Raw genomic sequence first — 18661 nt, forward strand, 5'->3', positions numbered from 1 at the left:
GCAGCTAAAAATTATTAGTAATTTGAAAGGTGGTGAAGCTTAGTATAGATGGCCTAATAGAATGAGTACCACACATAGCTACAGGCCCAAAATTATTTTACAGGCAAGATGCAGCTAAAAAATATTAGTAATTTGAAAGCTGGTGGAGCTAAGTATAGATGGCCTAATAGAATGAGTAAGACACACTGCTACTATGCCCAAAATTATTTTCCAGGCAAGATGCAGCTAAAAATTATTATTAATTTCAAAGCTGGTGGAGCTTGGTATAGATGGCCTAATACAATGAGTACCATACACTGCTACTATGCCAAAAATTATTTTCCAGGCAAGATGCAGCTAGAAATTATTAGTAATTTGAAAGCTGGTGGAGCTTAGTATAGATGGCCTAATAGAATGTGTACAACACACTGCTACTATGCCCAAAATTATTTTCCAGGCAAGATGCAGCTAAAAATTATTAGTAATTTGAAAGGTGGTGGAGCTTAGTATAGGTGGCCTAATAGAATGAGTACCACACACTGCTACTATGCCCTAAATTGTTTTCCGGGCTAGATGCAGCTAAAAATTATTAGTTTTTTGACATCTGGTAAAGCTTAGCATAGATGGCCTAATAGAATGAGTACCACACACTGCTACTATGCCCAAAATTATATTCCGTTCTAGATGCAGCTAAAAATGATTCGTCATTTGAAATCTTGTGAAGCTTAGTATAGATGGCTTAATAGAATGAGTACCACACACTACTACAGTCCCAAAATTATTTTCCAGGCAAGATGCAGCTAAAAATTATTAGTAATTTGAAAGCTGGTAGAGCTTAGTATAAATGCCCTAATAGTATGAATACCACACACTGATACTATGCCCAAAATTATTTTCCGGGCTAGATGTAGCTAAAAATTATTAGTAATTTGAAATCTGGTAAAGCTTAGTATAGATGGCCTAATAGAATGAGTACCACACACTGCTACAAGCCCAAAATTATTTTCCAGGCAAGATGCAGCTAAAAAATATTATTAATTTCAAAGCTGGTGGAGTGTAGTATAGATGCACTAATAGAATGAGTACCACGCACTGCTACTATGCCCACAATTAATTTCCAGGCAAGATGCAGCTAAAAATTATTAGTAATTTGATAGCTGGTGGAGCTTAGTATAGATGGCCTAATAGAATGAGTACCACAAACTGTTACTATTCCCAAAATTATTTTCCAGGCAAGGTGCAGCTAAAAATTATTATTAATGTCAAAGCTGGTGGAGCTTGGTATAGATGGCCTAATACAATGAGTACCACACACTGCTACTATGCCCAAAATTATTTTTAAGGCAAGATGCAGCTAAAAATTATTAGTAATTTCAAAGCTGGTGGAGCTTGGTATAGATTGCCTAATACAATGAGTACCACACACTGCTACTATGCCCAAAATTATTTTTAAGGCAAGATGCAGCTAAAAATTATTAGTAATTTGAAAGCTGGTAGAGCTTAGTATAGATGGCCTAATAGAATGGGTACCATACACTGCTACTATGCCCAAAATTATTTTCCAGGCAAGATGCAGCTAAAAATTATTAGTAATTTGAAAGCTGGTGGAGCTTAGTATAGATGGCCTAATAGAATGGGTACCACACACTGCTACTATGCCCAAAATTATTTTCTAGGCAAGATGCAGCTAAAAATTATTAGTAATTTGAAATCTGGTGGAGCTTAGTATAGATGGCCTAATAGAATGAGTACCACACACTGCTACTATGCCCAAAATTATTTTCCGTACTAGATGCAGCTAAATATTATTAGTAATTTGAAACCTGGTGAAGCTTAGTATAGATGGCCTAATAGAATGAGTACCACACACTGCTGCAGGCCCAAAATTATTTTCCATGCAAGATGCAGCTAAAAATTATTATTAATTTCAAAGCTGGTGGAGCTTGGTAAAGATGGCCTAATACAATGAGTACCACACACTACTACTATGCCCAAAATTATTTTCCAGGCAAGATGTAGCTAAAAATTATTAGTAATTTAAAAGCTTTTGGAGCTTAGTATAGATGGCCTAATAGAATGAGTACCACACACTGCCGATATGCCCAAAATTATTTTCCAGGCAAGATGCAGCTAAAAATTATTAGTAATTTTAAAGGTGGTGGAGCTTAGTATAGATGGCCTAATAGAATGAGTACCCCACTTTGCTACAGGCCCAAAATTATTTTACAGGCAAGATGCAGCTAAAAATTATTAGTAATTTGAAAGCTGGTGGAGCTTAGTTTAGATGACCTAAAAGAATGAGTACCACACACTGCTACTATGCCCAAAATTATTTTCCAGGCAAGATGCAGCTAAAAATTATTATTAATTTCAAAGCTGGTGGCGCTTGGTAAAGATGTCTTAATACAATGAGTACCACACACTGCTACTATTCCCAATATTATTTTCCAGGCAAGATGCAGCTAAAAATTATTATTAATTTCAAAGCTGGTGGAGCTTGGTATAGATTGCCTAATACAATGAGTACCACACACTGCTACTATGCCCAAAATTATTTTCCAGGCAAGATGCAGCTAAAAATTATTAGTAATTTGAAAGCTGGTGGAGCTTAGTATAGATGGCCTAATAGAATGGGTACCATACACTGATACTATGCCCAAAATTATTTTCCAGGCAAGATGCAGCTAAAAATTATTAGTAATTTGAAAGCTGGTGGAGCTTAGTATAGATTGCCTAATAGAATGAGTACCACAAACTGCTACTATTCCCAATATTATTTTCCATGCAAGATGCAGCTAAAAATTATTATTAATTTCAAAGCTGGTGGAGCTTGGTATAGATTACCTAATACAATGAGTACCACACACTGCTACTATGCCCAAAATTATTTTCCAGGCAAGATGCAGCTAAAAATTATTAGTAATTTGAAAGCTGGTAGAGCTTATTATAAATGCCCTAATAGTATGAGTACCACACACTGATACTGTGCCCAAACTAATTTTCCGGGCTAGATGCAGCTAAAATTTTTTAGTAATTTGAAATCTGGTAAAGCTTAGTATAGATGGCCTAATAGAATGAGTACCACACACTGCTACAAGCCCAAAATTATTTTCCAGGCAAGATGCAGCTAAAAAATATTATTAATTTCAAAGCTGGTGGAGCGTAGTATAGATGCAATAATAGAATGAGTACCACACACTGCTACTATGCCCACAATTAATTTCCAGGCAAGATGCAGCTAAAAATTATTAGTAATTTGATAGCTGGTGGAGCTTAGTATAGATGGCCTAATAGAATGAGTACCACAAACTGTTACTATTCCCAAAATTATTTTCCAGGCAAGATGAAGCTAAAAATTATTATTAATTTCAAAGCTGGTGGAGCTTGGTATAGATGGCCTAATACAATGAGTACCACACACTGCTACTATGCCCAAAATTATTTTTAAGGCAAGATGCAGCTAAAAATTATTAGTAATTTGAAAGCTGGTGGAGCTTAGTATAGATGGCCTAATAGAATGGGTACCACACACTGCTACTATGCCCAAAATTATTTTCCAGGCAAGATGCAGCTAAAAATTATTAGTAATTTGAAAGCTGGTGGAGCTTAGTATAGATGGCCTAATAGAATGGGTACCACACACTGCTACTATGCCCAAAATTATTTTCCAGGCAAGATGCAGCTAAAAATTATTAGTAATTTGAAATCTGGTGGAGCTTAGTATAGATGGCCTAATAGAATGAGTACCACACACTGCTACTATGCCCAAAATTATTTTCCGTACTAGATGCAGCTGAAAATTATTAGTAATTTGAAACCTGGTGAAGCTTAGTATAGATGGCCTAATAGAATGAGTACCACACACTGCTGCAGGCCCAAAATTATTTTCCATGCAAGATGCAGCTAAAAATTATTATTAATTTCAAAGCTGGTGGAGCTTGGTAAAGATGGCCTAATACAATGAGTACCACACACTACTACTATGCCAAAAATTATTTTCCAGGCAAGATGCAGCTAAAAATTTTTAGTCATTTGAAAGCAGGTGGAGCTTAGTATTGATGGCCTAATAGAATGAGTACCACACACTTCTTCTATGCCCAAAATTATTTTCCAGGCAAGATGTAGCTAAAAATTCTTAGTAATTTAAAAGGTGGTATAGCTTAGTATAGATGGCCTAATAGAATGAGTACCACACGTTGCTACAGGCCCAAAATTATTTTACAGGCAAGATGCAGCTAAAAATTATTAGTAATTTGAAAGCTGGTGGAGCTTAGTATAGATGGCCTAATAGAATGGGTACCACACACTGCTACTATGGCCAAAATTATTTTCCAGGCAAGATGCAGCTAAAAATTATTAGTAATTTGAAAGCTGGTGGAGCTTAGTATAGATGGCCTAATAGAATGGGTACCACACACTGCTACTATGCCCAAAATTATTTTCCAGGCAAGATGCAGCTAAAAATTATTAGTAATTTGAAATCTGGTGGAGCTTAGTATAGATGGCCTAATAGAATGAGTACCACACACTGCTACTATGCCCAAAATTATTTTCCGTACTAGATGCAGCTAAAAATTATTAGTAATTTGAAACCTGGTGAAGCTTAGTATAGATGGCCTAATAGAATGAGTACCACACACTGCTGCAGGCCCAAAATTATTTTCCATGCAAGATGCAGCTAAAAATTATTATTAATTTCAAAGCTGGTGGAGCTTGGTAAAGATGGCCTAATACAATGAGTACCACACACTACTACTATGCCAAAAATTATTTTCCAGGCAAGATGCAGCTAAAAATTATTAGTCATTTGAAAGCAGGTGGAGCTTAGTATTGATGGCCTAATAGAGTGAGTACCACACACTGCTTCTATGCCCAAAATTATTTTCCAGGCAAGATGTAGCTAAAAATTATTAGTAATTTAAAAGCTTTTGGAGCTTAGTATAGATGGCCTAATAGAATGAGTACCACACACTGCCGCTATGCCCAAAATTATTTTCCAGGCAAGATGCAGCTAAAAATTATTAGTAATTTTAAAGGTGGTGGAGCTTAGTATAGATGGCCTAATAGAATGAGTACCACACGTTGCTACAGGCCCAAAATTATTTTACAGGCAAGATGCAGCTAAAAATTATTAGTAATTTGAAAGCTGGTGGAGCTTAGTATAGATGACCTAAAAGAATGAGTACCACACACTGCTACTATGCCCAAAATTATTTTCCAGGCAAGATGCAGCTAAAAATTATTATTAATTTCAAAGCTGGTGGAGCTTGGTATAGATTGCCTAATACAATGAGTACCACACACTGCTACTATGCCCAAAATTATTTTCCAGGCAAGATGCAGCTAAAAATTATTAGTAATTTGAAAGCTGATGGAGCTTAGTATAGATGGCCTAATAGAGTGGGTACCACACACTGCTACTATGCCCAAAATTATTTTCCAGGCAAGATGCAGCTAAAAATTATTAGTAATTTGAAATCTGGTGGAGCTTAGTACAGATGGCCTAATAGAGTGGGTACCACACACTGCTACTATGCCCAAAATTATTTTCCAGGCAAGATGCAGCTAAAAATTATTAGTAATTTGAAATCTGGTGGAGCTTAGTATAGATGGCCTAATAGAATGAGTATCACACACTGCTACTATGCCCAAAATTATTTTCCGTACTAGATGCTTTTAAAAATTATTAGTAATTTGAAACCTGGTGAAGCTTAGTATAGATGGCATAATAGAATGAGTACCACACACTGCTACAGACCTAAAATTATTTTTCAGGCTAGATGCAGCTAAAAATTATTAGTAATTTTAATGCTGGTAGAGCTTAGTATAGATGGCCTAATAGAATGAGTACCACACACTGCTACTATGCCCAAAATAATTTTCCAGGAAGATGCAGCTAAAAATTATTATTAATTTCAAAGCTGGTGTAGCTTTGTATAGATGGCTTAATAGAATGAGTACCACACACTGCTACTATGCCCAAAATAATTTTCTGAGTTAGATGCAGCTAAAAATTATTATTAATTTCTAAGATGATGGGGCTTGGTATAGATGGCCTAATACAATGAGTACCACACACTGCTACTATGCCCAAAATTATTTTCCGGGCTAGATGCATCTAAAAATTATTATTAATTTCAAAGCTGGTGGAGCTTGGTATAGATGGCCTAATACAATGACTAATACACACTGCTACTATGCCAAAAATTATTTTCCAGGCAAGATGCAGCTAAAAATTATTAGTAATTTGAAAGCTCGTGGAGCATAGTATAGATTGCCTAATAGATTGAGTACCAAACACTACTACTATGCCCAAAATAATTTTCTGGGCTAGATGCATCTAAAAATTATTATTAATTTTAAAGCTGGTGGAGCTTGGTATAGATGGCCTAATACAATGAGTACCACACATGGCTACTCTGCCAAAAAATATTTTCCAGGCAAGATGCAGCTAAAAATTATTAGTAATTTGAAAGCTGGTGGAGCTTAGTATAGATGGCCTAATAGAATCAGTACCATACACTGATACTATGCCCAAAATTATTTTCCAGGCAAGATGCAGCTAAAAATTATTAGTAATTTGAAAGCTGGTAGAGCTTAGTATAGATGGCCTAATAGAATGTGTACCACACACTGCTACTATGCCCAAAATTATTATCCAGGCAAGATGCAGGTAAAAATTATTAGTAATTTGAAAGCTGGTGGAGCTTAGTAAATATGGCCTAGTAGAATGAGTACCACACACTGCTACAGGCCCAAAATTATTTTCCAGGCAAGATGTAGCTAAAAATTATTAGTAATTTGAAAGCTGGTGGAGCTTAGTATAGATGGCCTAATAGAATGAGTACCAAAAACTGCTACAGGCCCAAAATTATTTTCCAGGCAAGATTCAGCTAAAAATTATTATTAATTTCAAAGCTGGTGGAGCTAGGTATAGATGGCCTAATACAATGTGTATCACACACTGCTACTATGCCTAAAAGTATTTTCCGGGCTAGATGCAGCTAAAAATTATTATCAATTTTAAAGCTGGAGGAGCTTGGTATAGATGGCCTAATAGAATGAGTACCACACACTGATACTATGCCCAAAATTATTTTCCAGGCAAGATGCAGCTAAAAATTATTAGTAATTTGAAAGCTGGTGGAGCTTAGTATAGATGGCCTAATAGAATATGTACAACACACTGCTACTATGCCCAAAATTATTTTCCAGGCAAGATGCAGCTAAAAATTATTAGTAATTTGAAAGCTCGTGGAGCTTAGTTTAGATGGCCTAATAGAATGAGTACCACACACTGCTACTATGCCCAAAATTATATTCCGTTCCAGATGCAGCTAAAAATGATTAGTCATTTGAAATCTGGTGAAGCTTAGTATAGATGGCCTAATAGAATGAGTACCACACACTACTACAGGCCCAAAATTATTTTCCAGGCAAAATGCAGCTAAAAATTATTAGTAATTTGAAAGCTGGTGGAGCTTGGTATAGATGGCCTAATACAATGAGTACCACACACTGCTACTATGCCCAAAATTATTTTCCAGGCAATATGCATCTAAAAATTATTAGTTATTTGAAAGCTGGTAGAGCTTAGTATAAATGGCCTAATAGAATGAGTACCACACACTGCTACTATGCCCAAACTTATTTTCCAGGCAAGATGCAGCTAAAAATTATTAGTAATTTGAAAGCTGGTGGAGCTTAGTATAGATGGCCTAATAGAATGGGTACCACACACTGCTACTATGCCCAAAATTATATTCCAGGCAAGATGCAGCTAAAAATTATTAGTAATTTGAAATTTGGTGGAGCTTAGTATAGATGGCCTAATAGAATGAGTACCACACACAGCTACTATGCCCAAAAATATTTTCCGTACTAGATGAAACTAAAAATTTTTAGTAATTTGAAACCTGGTGAAGCTTAGTATAGATGGCCTAATAGAATGAGTACCACACACTGCCTCAGGCCCAAAATTATTTTCCATGCAAGATGCAGCTAAAAATCATTATTAATTTCAAAGCCGGTGGAGCTTGGTAAAAATGGCCTAATACAATGAGTACCACACACTGCTACTATGCCAAAAATTATTTTCCAGGCAAGATGCAGCTAAAAATTATTAGTCATTTGAAAGCAGGTGGAGCTTAGTATTGATGGCCTAATAGAATGAGTACCACACACTGCTTCTATGCCCAAAATTATTTTCCAGGCAAGATGTAGCTAAAAATTATTAGTAATTTAAAAGCTTTTGGAGCTTAGTATAGATGACGTAATAGAATGAGTACCACACACTGCCGCTATGACCAAAATTATTTTCCAGGCAAGATGCAGCTAAAAATTCTTAGTAATTTTAAAGGTGGTGGAGCTTAGTATAGATGGCCTAATAGAATGAGTACCACACGTTGCTACAGGCCCAAAATTATTTTACAGGCAAGATGCAGCTAAAAATTATTAGTAATTTGAAAGCTGGTGGAGCTTAGTATAGATGACCTAATAGAATGAGTACCACACACTGCTACTATGCCCAAAATTATTTTCCAGGCAAGATGCAGCTAAAAATTATTATTAATTTCAAAGCTGGTGGAGCTTGGTAAAGATGGCTTAATACAATGAGTACCACACACTGCTACTATTCCCAATATTATTTTCCAGGCAAGATGCAGCTAAAAATTATTATTAATTTCAAAGCTGGTGGAGCTTGGTATAGATTGCCTAATACAATGAGTACCACACACTGCTACTATGCCCAAAATTATTTTCCAGGCAAGATGCAGCTAAAAATTATTACTAATTTGAAAGCTGGTGGAGCTTAGTATATATGGCCTAATAGAATGGGTACCACACACTGCTACTATGCCCAAAATTATTTTCCAGGCAAGAAGCAGCTAAAAAATTATTAGTAATTTGAAAGCTGGTGGAGCTTAGTATAGATTGCCTAATAGAATGAGTACCACAAACTGCTACTATTCCCAATATTATTTTCCAGGCAAGATGCAGCTAAAAATTATTATTAATTTCAAAGCTGGTGGAGCTTGTTATAGATTACCTAATACAATGAGTACCACACACTGCTACTATGCCCAAAATTATTTTCCAGGCAAGATGCAGCTAAAAATTATTAGCAATTTGAAAGCTGGTGGAGCTTAGTATAGATGGCCTAATAGAATGGGTACCACACACTGCTACTATGCCCAAAATTATTTTCCAAGCAAGATGCAGCTAAAAATTATTAGTAATTTGAAATCTGGTGGAGCTTAGTATAGATGGCCTAATAGAATGAGTATCACACACTGCTACTATGCCCAAAATTATTTTCCGTACTAGATGCAGTTAAAAATTATTAGTAATTTGAAACCTCGTGAAGCTTAGTATAGATGGCATAATAGAATGAGTACCACACACTGCTACAGACCTAAAATTATTTTTCAGGCTAGATGCAGCTAAAAATTAATAGTAATTTTAATGCTGGTGGAGCTTAGTATAGATGGCCTAATAGAATGAGTACCACACACTGCTACTATGCCCAAAATTATTTTCCAGGAAGATGCAGCTAAAAATTATTATTAATTTCAAAGCTGGTGTAGCTTTGTATAGATGGCCTAATAGAATGAGTACCACACACTGCTACTATGCCCAAAATATTTTCTGAGTTAGATGCAGCTAAAAATTATTATTAATTTCTAAGATGTTGGGGCTTGGTATAGATGGCCTAATACAATGAGTACCACACAGTGCTACTATGCCCAAAATTATTTTCCGGGCTAGATGCATCTAAAAATTATTATTAATTTTAAAGCTGGTGGAGCTTGGTATAGATGGCCTAATACAATGAGAACCACACACTGCTACTATGCCCAATATTATTTTCCAGGAAGATGCAGCTAAAAATTATTATTAATTTCAAAGCTGGTGTAGCTTTGTATAGATGGCTTAATAGAATGAGTACCACACACTGCTACTCTGCCCAAAATAATTTTCTGAGTTAGATGCAGCTAAAAATTTCATATTAATTTCTAAGATGTTGGGGCTTGGTATAGATGGCCTAATACAATGAGTACCACACACTGCTACTATGCCCAAAATTATTTTCCGGGCTAGATGCATCTAAAAATTATTATTAATTTCAAAGCTGGTGGAGCTTGGTATAGATGGCCTAATACAATGAGTACCACACACTGCTACTATGCCAAAAATTATTTTCCAGGCAAGATGCAGCTAAAAATTATTAGTAATTTGAAAGCTGGTGGAGCATAGTATAGATTGCCTAATAGAATGAGTACCACACACTACTACTATGCCCAAAATAATTTTCCGGGCTAGATGCATCTAAAAATTATTATTAATTTTAAAGCTGGTGGAGCTTGGTATAGATGGCCTAATACAATGAGTACCACACATGGCTACTCTGCCAAAAAATATTTTCCAGGCAAGATGCAGCTAAAAATTATTAGTAATTTGAAAGCTGGTGGAGCTTGGTATAGATGGCCTAATAGAATCAGTACCACAAACTGATACTATGTCCAAAATTATTTTCCAGGCAAGATGCAGCTAAAAATTATTAGTAATTTGAAAGCTGGTAGAGCTTAGTATAGATGGCCTAATAGAATGTGTACCACACACTGCTACTATGCCCAAAATTATTTTCCAGGCAAGATGCAGGTAAAAATTATTAGTAATTTGAAAGCTGGTGGAGCTTAGTAAAGATGGCCTAGTAGAATGAGTACCACACACTGCTACAGGCCCAAAATTATTTTCCAGGCAAGATACAGCTAAAAATTATTAGTAATTTGAAAGCTGGTGGAGCTTTGTATAGATGGCCTAATAGAATGAGTACCAAAAACTGCTACAGGCCCAAAATTATTTTCCTGGCAAGATTCAGCTAAAAATTATTATTAATTTCAAAGCTGGTGGAGCTAGGTATAGATGGCCTAATACAATGAGTATCACACACTGCTACTATGCCCAAAATTATTTTCCGGGCTAGATGCAGCTAAAAATTATTATCAATTTTAAAGCTGGAGGAGCTTGGTATAGATGGCCTAATAGAATGAGTACCACACACTGATACTATGCCAAAAATTATTTTCCAGGCAAGATGCAGCTAAAAATTATTAGTAATTTGAAAGCTGGTGGAGCTTAGTATAGATGGCCTAATAGAATGTGTACAACACACTGCTACTATGCCCAAAATTATTTTCCAGTCAAGATGCAGCTAAAAATTATTAGTAATTTGAAAGCTCGTGGAGCTTAGTATAGATGGCCTAATAGAAAGAGTACCACACACTGCTACTATGCCCAAAATTATATTCCGTTCCAGATGCAGCTAAAAATGATTAGTCATTTGAAATCTGGTGAAGCTTAGTATAGATGGCCTAATAGAATGAGTACCACACACTACTACAGGCCCAAAATTATTTTCCAGGCAAGATGCCGCTAAAAGTTATTAGTAATTTGAAAGCTGGTGGAGCTTGGTATAGATGGCCTAATACAATGAGTACCACACACTGCTACTATGCCCAAAATTATTTTCCAGGCAATATGCAGCTAAAAATTATTAGTAATTTGAAAGCTGGTAGAGCTTAGTATAAATGGCCTAATAGAATGAGTACCACACACTGCTACTATGCCCAAAATTATTTTCCGGGCTAGATGCAGCTAAAAATTATTAGTAATTTGAAATCTGGTAAAGCTTAGTATAGATGGCGTAATAGAATGAGTACCACACACTGCTACAAGCCCAAAATTATTTTCCAGGCAAGATGCAGCTAAAAATTATTATTAATTTCAAAGCTGGTGTAGCGTAGTATAGATGCACTAATAGAATGAGTACCACACACTGCTACTATGCCCACAATTATTTTCCAGGCAAGATGCAGCTAAAAATTATTAGTAATTTGATAACTGGTGGAGCTTAGTATAGATGGCCTAATAGAATGTGTACCACACACTGCTACTATGCCCAAAATTATTTTCCAGGCAAGATGCAGCTAAAAATTATTAGTAAGTTGAAAGCTGGTGGAGCTTAGTATAGATGGCCTAATAGAATGAGTACCACACACTGCTACAGGCCTAAAATTATTTTCCAGGCAAGATGTAGCTAAAAAATATTAGTAATTTGAAAGCTGGTGGAGCTTAGTATAGATTGCCTAATAGAATGAGTACCACAAACTGCTACTATTCCCAAAATTATTTTGCAGGCAAGATGCAGCTAAAAATTATTATTAATTTCAAAGCTGGTGGAGCTTGGTATAGATGGCCTAATAAAATGAGTACCACACACTGCTACTATGCCCAAAATTATTTTCCAGGCAAGATGCAGCTAAAAATTATTATCAATTTTAAAGCTGGAGGAGCTTGGTATAGATGGCCTAATACAATGAGTACCATACACTGCTACAGGCCCAAAAATATTTTCCAGGCAAGATGCATCTAAAAATTATTAGTAATTTGAAAGGTGGTGGAGCTTAGTATAGATGGCCTAATAGAATGAGTACCACACACTGATACTATGCCCAAAATTATTTTCCAGGCAAGATGCAGCTAAAAATTATTAGTAATTTGAAAGCTGGTAGAGCTTAGTATAAATGCCCTAATAGTATGAGTACCACACACTGATACTATGCCCAAAATAATTTTCCGGGCTAGATGCAGCTAAAATTTTTTAGTAATTTGAAATCTGGTAAAGCTTAGTATAGATGGCCTAATAGAATGAGTACCACACACTGCTACAAGCCCAAAATTATTTTCCAGGCAAGATGCAGCTAAAAAATATTATTAATTTCAAAGCTGGTGGAGCGTAGTATAGATGCAATAATAGAATGAGTACCACACACTGCTACTATGCCCACAATTAATTTCCAGGCAAGATGCAGCTAAAAATTATTAGTAATTTGATAGCTGGTGGAGCTTAGTATAGATGGCCTAATAGAATGAGTACCACAAACTGTTACTATTCCCAAAATTATTTTCCAGGCAAGATGCAGCTAAAAATTATTAGTAATTTGAAAGCTGGTAGAGCTTAGTATAAATGCCCTAATAGTATGAGTACCACACACTGATACTATGCCGAAAATAATTTTCCGGCTAGATGCAGCTAAAATTTTTTAGTAATTTGAAATCTGGTAAAGCTTAGTATAGATGGCCTAATAGAATGAGTACCACACACTGCTACAAGCCCAAAATTATTTTCCAGGCAAGATGCAGCTAAAAAATATTATTAATTTCAAAGCTGGTGGAGCGTAGTATAGATGCAATAATAGAATGAGTACCACACACTGCTACTATGCCCACAATTAATTTTCAGGCAAGATGCAGCTAAAAATTATTAGTAATTTGATAGCTGGTGGAGCTTAGTATAGATGGCCTAATAGAATGAGTACCACACACTGTTACTATTCCCAAAATTATTTTCCAGGCAAGATGAAGCTAAAAATTATTATTAATTTCAAAGCTGGTGGAGCTTGGTATAGATGGCCTAATACAATGAGTACCACAAACTGCTACTATGCCCAAAATTATTTTTAAGGCAAGATGCAGCTAAAAATTATTAGTAATTTGAAAGCTGGTGGAGCTTAGTATATATGGCCTAATAGAATGGGTACCACACACTGCTACTATGCCCAAAATTATTTTCCAGGCAAGATGCAGCTAAAAATTATTAGTAATTTGAAAGCTGGTGGAGCTTAGTATAGATGGCCTAATAGAATGGGTACCACACACTGCTACAATGCCCAAAATTATTTTCCAGGCAAGATGCAGCTAAAAATTATTAGTAATTTGAAATCTGGTGGAGCTTAGTATAGATGGCCTAATAGAATGAGTACCACACACTGCTACTATGCCCAAAATTATTTTCCGTACTAGATGCAGTTAAAAATTATTAGTAATTTGAAACCTGGTGAAGCTTAGTATAGATGGCCTAATAGAATGAGTACCACACACTGCTGCAGGCCCAAAATTATTTTCCATGCAAGATGCAGCTAAAAATTATTATTAATTTCAAAGCTGGTGGAGCTTGGTAAAGATGGCCTAATACAATGAGTACCACACACTACTACTATGCCAAAAATTATTTTCCAGGCAAGATGCAGCTAAAAATTATTAGTCATTTTAAAGCATTTGGAGCTTAGTATTGATGGCCTAATAGAATGAGTACCACACACTGCTTCTATGCCCAAAATTATTTTCCAGGCAAGATGTAGCTAAAAATTATTTGTAATTTAAAAGCTTTTGGAGCTTAGTATAGATGGCCTAATAGAATGAGTACCACACACTGCCGCTATGCCCAAAATTATTTTCCAGGCAAGATGCAGCTAAAAATTATTATTAATTTCAAAGCTGGTGGAGCTTGGTATAGATGGCTTAATACAATGAGTACCACACACTGCTACTATTCCCAATATTATTTTCCAGGCAAGATGCAGCTAAAAATTATTATTAATTTCAAAGCTGGTGGAGCTTGGTATAGATTGCCTAATACAATGAGTACCACACACTGCTACTATGCCCAAAATTATTTTCCAGGCAAGATGCAGCTAAAAATTATTAGTAATTTGAAAGCTGGTGGAGCTTGGTATAGATGGCCTAATACAATGAGTACCACACACTGCTACTATGCCCAAAATTATTTTCCGGGCTAGATGCATCTAAAAATTATTATTAATTTCAAAGCTGGTGGAGCTTGGAATAGATGGCCTAATACAATGAGTAATACACACTGGTACTATGCCAAAAATTATTTTCCAGGCAAGATGCAGCTAAAAATTATTAGTAATTTGAAAGCTGGTGGAGCATAGTATAGATTGCCTAATAGAATGAGTACCAAACACTACTACTATGCCCAAAATAATTTTCCGGGCTAGATGCATCTAAAAATTATTATTAATTTTAAAGCTGGTGGAGCTTGGTATAGATGGCCTAATACAATGAGTACCACACATGGCTACTCTGCAAAAAAATATTTTCCAGGCAAGATGTAGCTAAAAATTATTAGTAATTTGAAAGCTGGTGGAGCTTAGTATAGATGGCCTAATAGAATCAGTACCATACACTGATACTATGCCCAAAATTATTTTCCAGGCAAGATGCAGCAAAAAATTATTAGTAATTTGAAAGCTGGTAGAGCTTAGTATAGATGGCCTAATAGAATGTGTACCACACACTGCTACTATGCCCAAAATTATTTTCCAGGCAAGATGCAGGTAAAAATTATTAGTAATTTGAAAGCTGGTGGAGCTTAGTAAAGATGGCCTAGTAGAATGAGTACCAGACACTGCTACAGGCCCAAAATTATTTTCCAGGCAAGATGTATCTAAAAATTATTAGTAATTTGAAAGCTGGTGGAGCTTAGTATAGATGGCTTAATAGAATGAGTACCAAAAACTGCTACAGGCCCAAAATTATTTTCCAGGCAAGATTCAGCTAAAAATTATTATTAATTTCAAAGCTGGTGGAGCTAGGTATAGATGGCCTAATACAATGAGTATCACACAATGCTACTATGCCCAAAATTATTTTCCGGGCTAGATGCAGCTAAAAATTATTATCAATTTTAAAGCTGGAGGAGCTTGGTATAGATGGCCTAATAGAATGAGTACCAGACACTCATACTATGCCCAAAATTATTTTCCAGGCAAGATGCAGCTAAAAATTATTAGTAATTTGAAAGCTGGTGGAGCTTAGTATAGATGGCCTAATAGAATGTGTACAACACACTGCTACTATGCCCAAAATTATTTTCCAGGCAAGATGCAGCTAAAAATTATTAGTAATTTGAAAGCTCGTGGAGCTTAGTATAGATGGCCTAATAGAATGAGTACCACACACTGCTACTATGCCCAAAATTATATTCCGTTCCAGATGCAGCTAAAAATGATTAGTCATTTGAAATCTGGTGAAGCTTAGTATAGATGGCCTAATAGAATGAGTACCACACACTACTACAGGCCCAAAATTATTTTCCAGGTGAAATGCCGCTAAAAATTATTAGTAATTTGAAAGCTGGTGGAGCTTGGTATAGATGGCCTAATACAATGAGTACCACACACTGCTACTATGCCCAAAATTATTTTCCAGGCAATATGCAGCTGAAAATTATTAGTAATTTGAAAGCTGGTAGAGCTTAGTATAAATGGCCTAATAGAATGAGTACCACACACTGCTACTATGCCCAAAATTATTTTCCAGGCAAGATGCAGCTAAAAATTATTAGTAATTTGAAAGCTGGTGGAGCTTAGTATAGATGGCCTAATAGAATGGGTACCACACACTGCTACTATGCCCAAAATTATTTTCCAGGCAAGATGCAGCTAAAAATTATTAGTAATTTGAAATCTGGTGGAACTTAGTATAGATGGCCTAATAGAATGAGTACCACACACAGCTACTATGCCCAAAAATATTTTCCGTACTAGATGCAACTAAAAATTATTAGTAATTTGAAACCTGGTGAAGCTTAGTATAGATGTCCTAATAGAATGAGTACCACACACTGCTGCAGGCCCAAAATTATTTTCCATGCAAGATGCAGCTAAAAATCATTATTAATTTCAAAGCTGGTGGAGCTTGGTAAAGATGGCCTAATACAATGAGTACCACACACTGCTACTATGCCAAAAATTATTTTCCAGGCAAGATGTAGCTAAAAATTATTAGTCATTTGAAAGCAGGTGGAGCTTAGTATTGATGGCCTAATAGAATGTGTACCACACACTGCTTCTATGCCCAAAATTATTTTCCAGGCAAGATGTAGCTAAAAATTATTAGTAATTTAAAAGCTTTTGGAGCTTAGTATAGATGGCCTAATAGAATGAGTACCACACACTGCCGCTATGCCCAAAATTATTTTCCAGGCAAGATGCAGCTAAAAATTATTAGTAATTTTAAAGGTGGTGGAGCTTAGTATAGATGGCCTAATAGAATGAGTACCACACGTTGCTACAGGCCCAAAATTATTTTACAGGCAAGATGCAGCTAAAAATTATTAGTAATTTGAAAGCTGGTGGAGCTTAGTATAGATGACCTAATAGAATGAGTACCACACACTGCTACTATGCCCAAAATTATTTTCCAGGCAAGATGCAGCTAAAAATTATTATTAATTTCAAAGCTGGTGGAGCTTGGTAAAGATGGCTTAATACAATGAGTACCACACACTGCTACTATTCCCAATATTATTTTCCAGGCAAGATGCAGCTAAAAATTATTATTAATTTCAAAGCTGGTGGAGCTTGGTATAGATTGCCTAATACAATGAGTACCACACACTGCTACTATGCCCAAAATTATTTTCCAGGCAAGATGCAGCTAAAAATTATTACTAATTTGAAAGCTGGTGGAGCTTAGTATAGATGGCCTAATAGAATGGGTACCACACACTTCTACTATGCCCAAAATTATTTTCCAGGCAAGATGCAGCTAAAATTTATTAGTAATTTGAAAGCTGGTGGAGCTTAGTATAGATTGCCTAATAGAATGAGTACCACAAACTGCTACTATTCCCAATATTATTTTCCAGGCAAGATGCAGCTAAAAATTATTATTAATTTCAAAGCTGTTGGAGCTTGGTATAGATTACCTAATACAATGAGTACCACACACTGCTACTATGCCCAAAATTATTTTCCAGGCAAGATGCAGCTAAAAATTATTAGTAATTTGAAAGCTGGTGGAGCTTAGTATAGATGGCCTAATAGAATGGGTACCACACACTGCTACTATGCCCAAAATTATTTTCCAGGCAAGATGCAGCTAAAAATTATTAGTAATTTGAAAGCTGGTGGAGCTTAGTATAGATGGCCTAATAGAGTGGGTGCCACACACTGCTACTATGCCCAAAATTATTTTCCAGGCAAGATGCAGCTAAAAATTATTAGTAATTTGAAATCTGGTGGAGCTTAGTATAGATGGCCTAATAGAATGAGTATCACACACTGCTACTATGCCCAAAATTATTTTCCGTACTAGATGCAGTTAAAAATTATTAGTAATTTGAAACCTGGTGAAGCTTAGTATAGATGGCATAATAGAATGAGTACCATACACTGCTACAGACCTAAAATTATTTTTCAGGCTAGATGCAGCTAAAAATTATTAGTAATTTTAATGCTGGTGGAGCTTAGTATAGATGGCCTAATAGAATGAGTACCACACACTGCTACTATGCCCAAAATTATTTTCCAGGAAGATGCAGCTAAAAATTATTATTAATTTCAAAGCTAGTGTAGCTTTGTATAGATGGCCTAATAGAATGAGTACCACACACTGCTACTATGCCCAAAATAATTTTCTGAGTTAGATGCAGCTAAAAATTATTATTAATTTCTAAGATGTTGGGGCTTGGTATAGATGGCCTAATACAATGAGTACCACACACTGCTACTATGCCCAAAATTATTTTCCGGGCTAGATGCATCTAAAAATTATTATTAATTTCAAAGCTGGTGGAGCTTGGTATAGATGGCCTAATATAATGAGTACCACACACTGCTACTATGCCAAAAATTATTTTCCAGGCAAGATGCAGCTAAAAATTATTAGTAATTTGAAAGCTGGTGGAGCTTAGTATAGATGGCCTAATAGAGTGGGTGCCACACACTGCTACTATGCCCAAAATTATTTTCCAGGCAAGATGCAGCTAAAAATTATTAGTAATTTGAAATCTGGTGGAGCTTAGTATAGA

Source organism: Phyllobates terribilis, unplaced genomic scaffold, assembly GCF_046119375.1.
Source record: "Phyllobates terribilis strain yellow unplaced genomic scaffold, ASM4611937v1 Scaffold_4__5_contigs__length_816908805, whole genome shotgun sequence".
NCBI lineage: Eukaryota > Metazoa > Chordata > Amphibia > Anura > Dendrobatidae > Phyllobates > Phyllobates terribilis.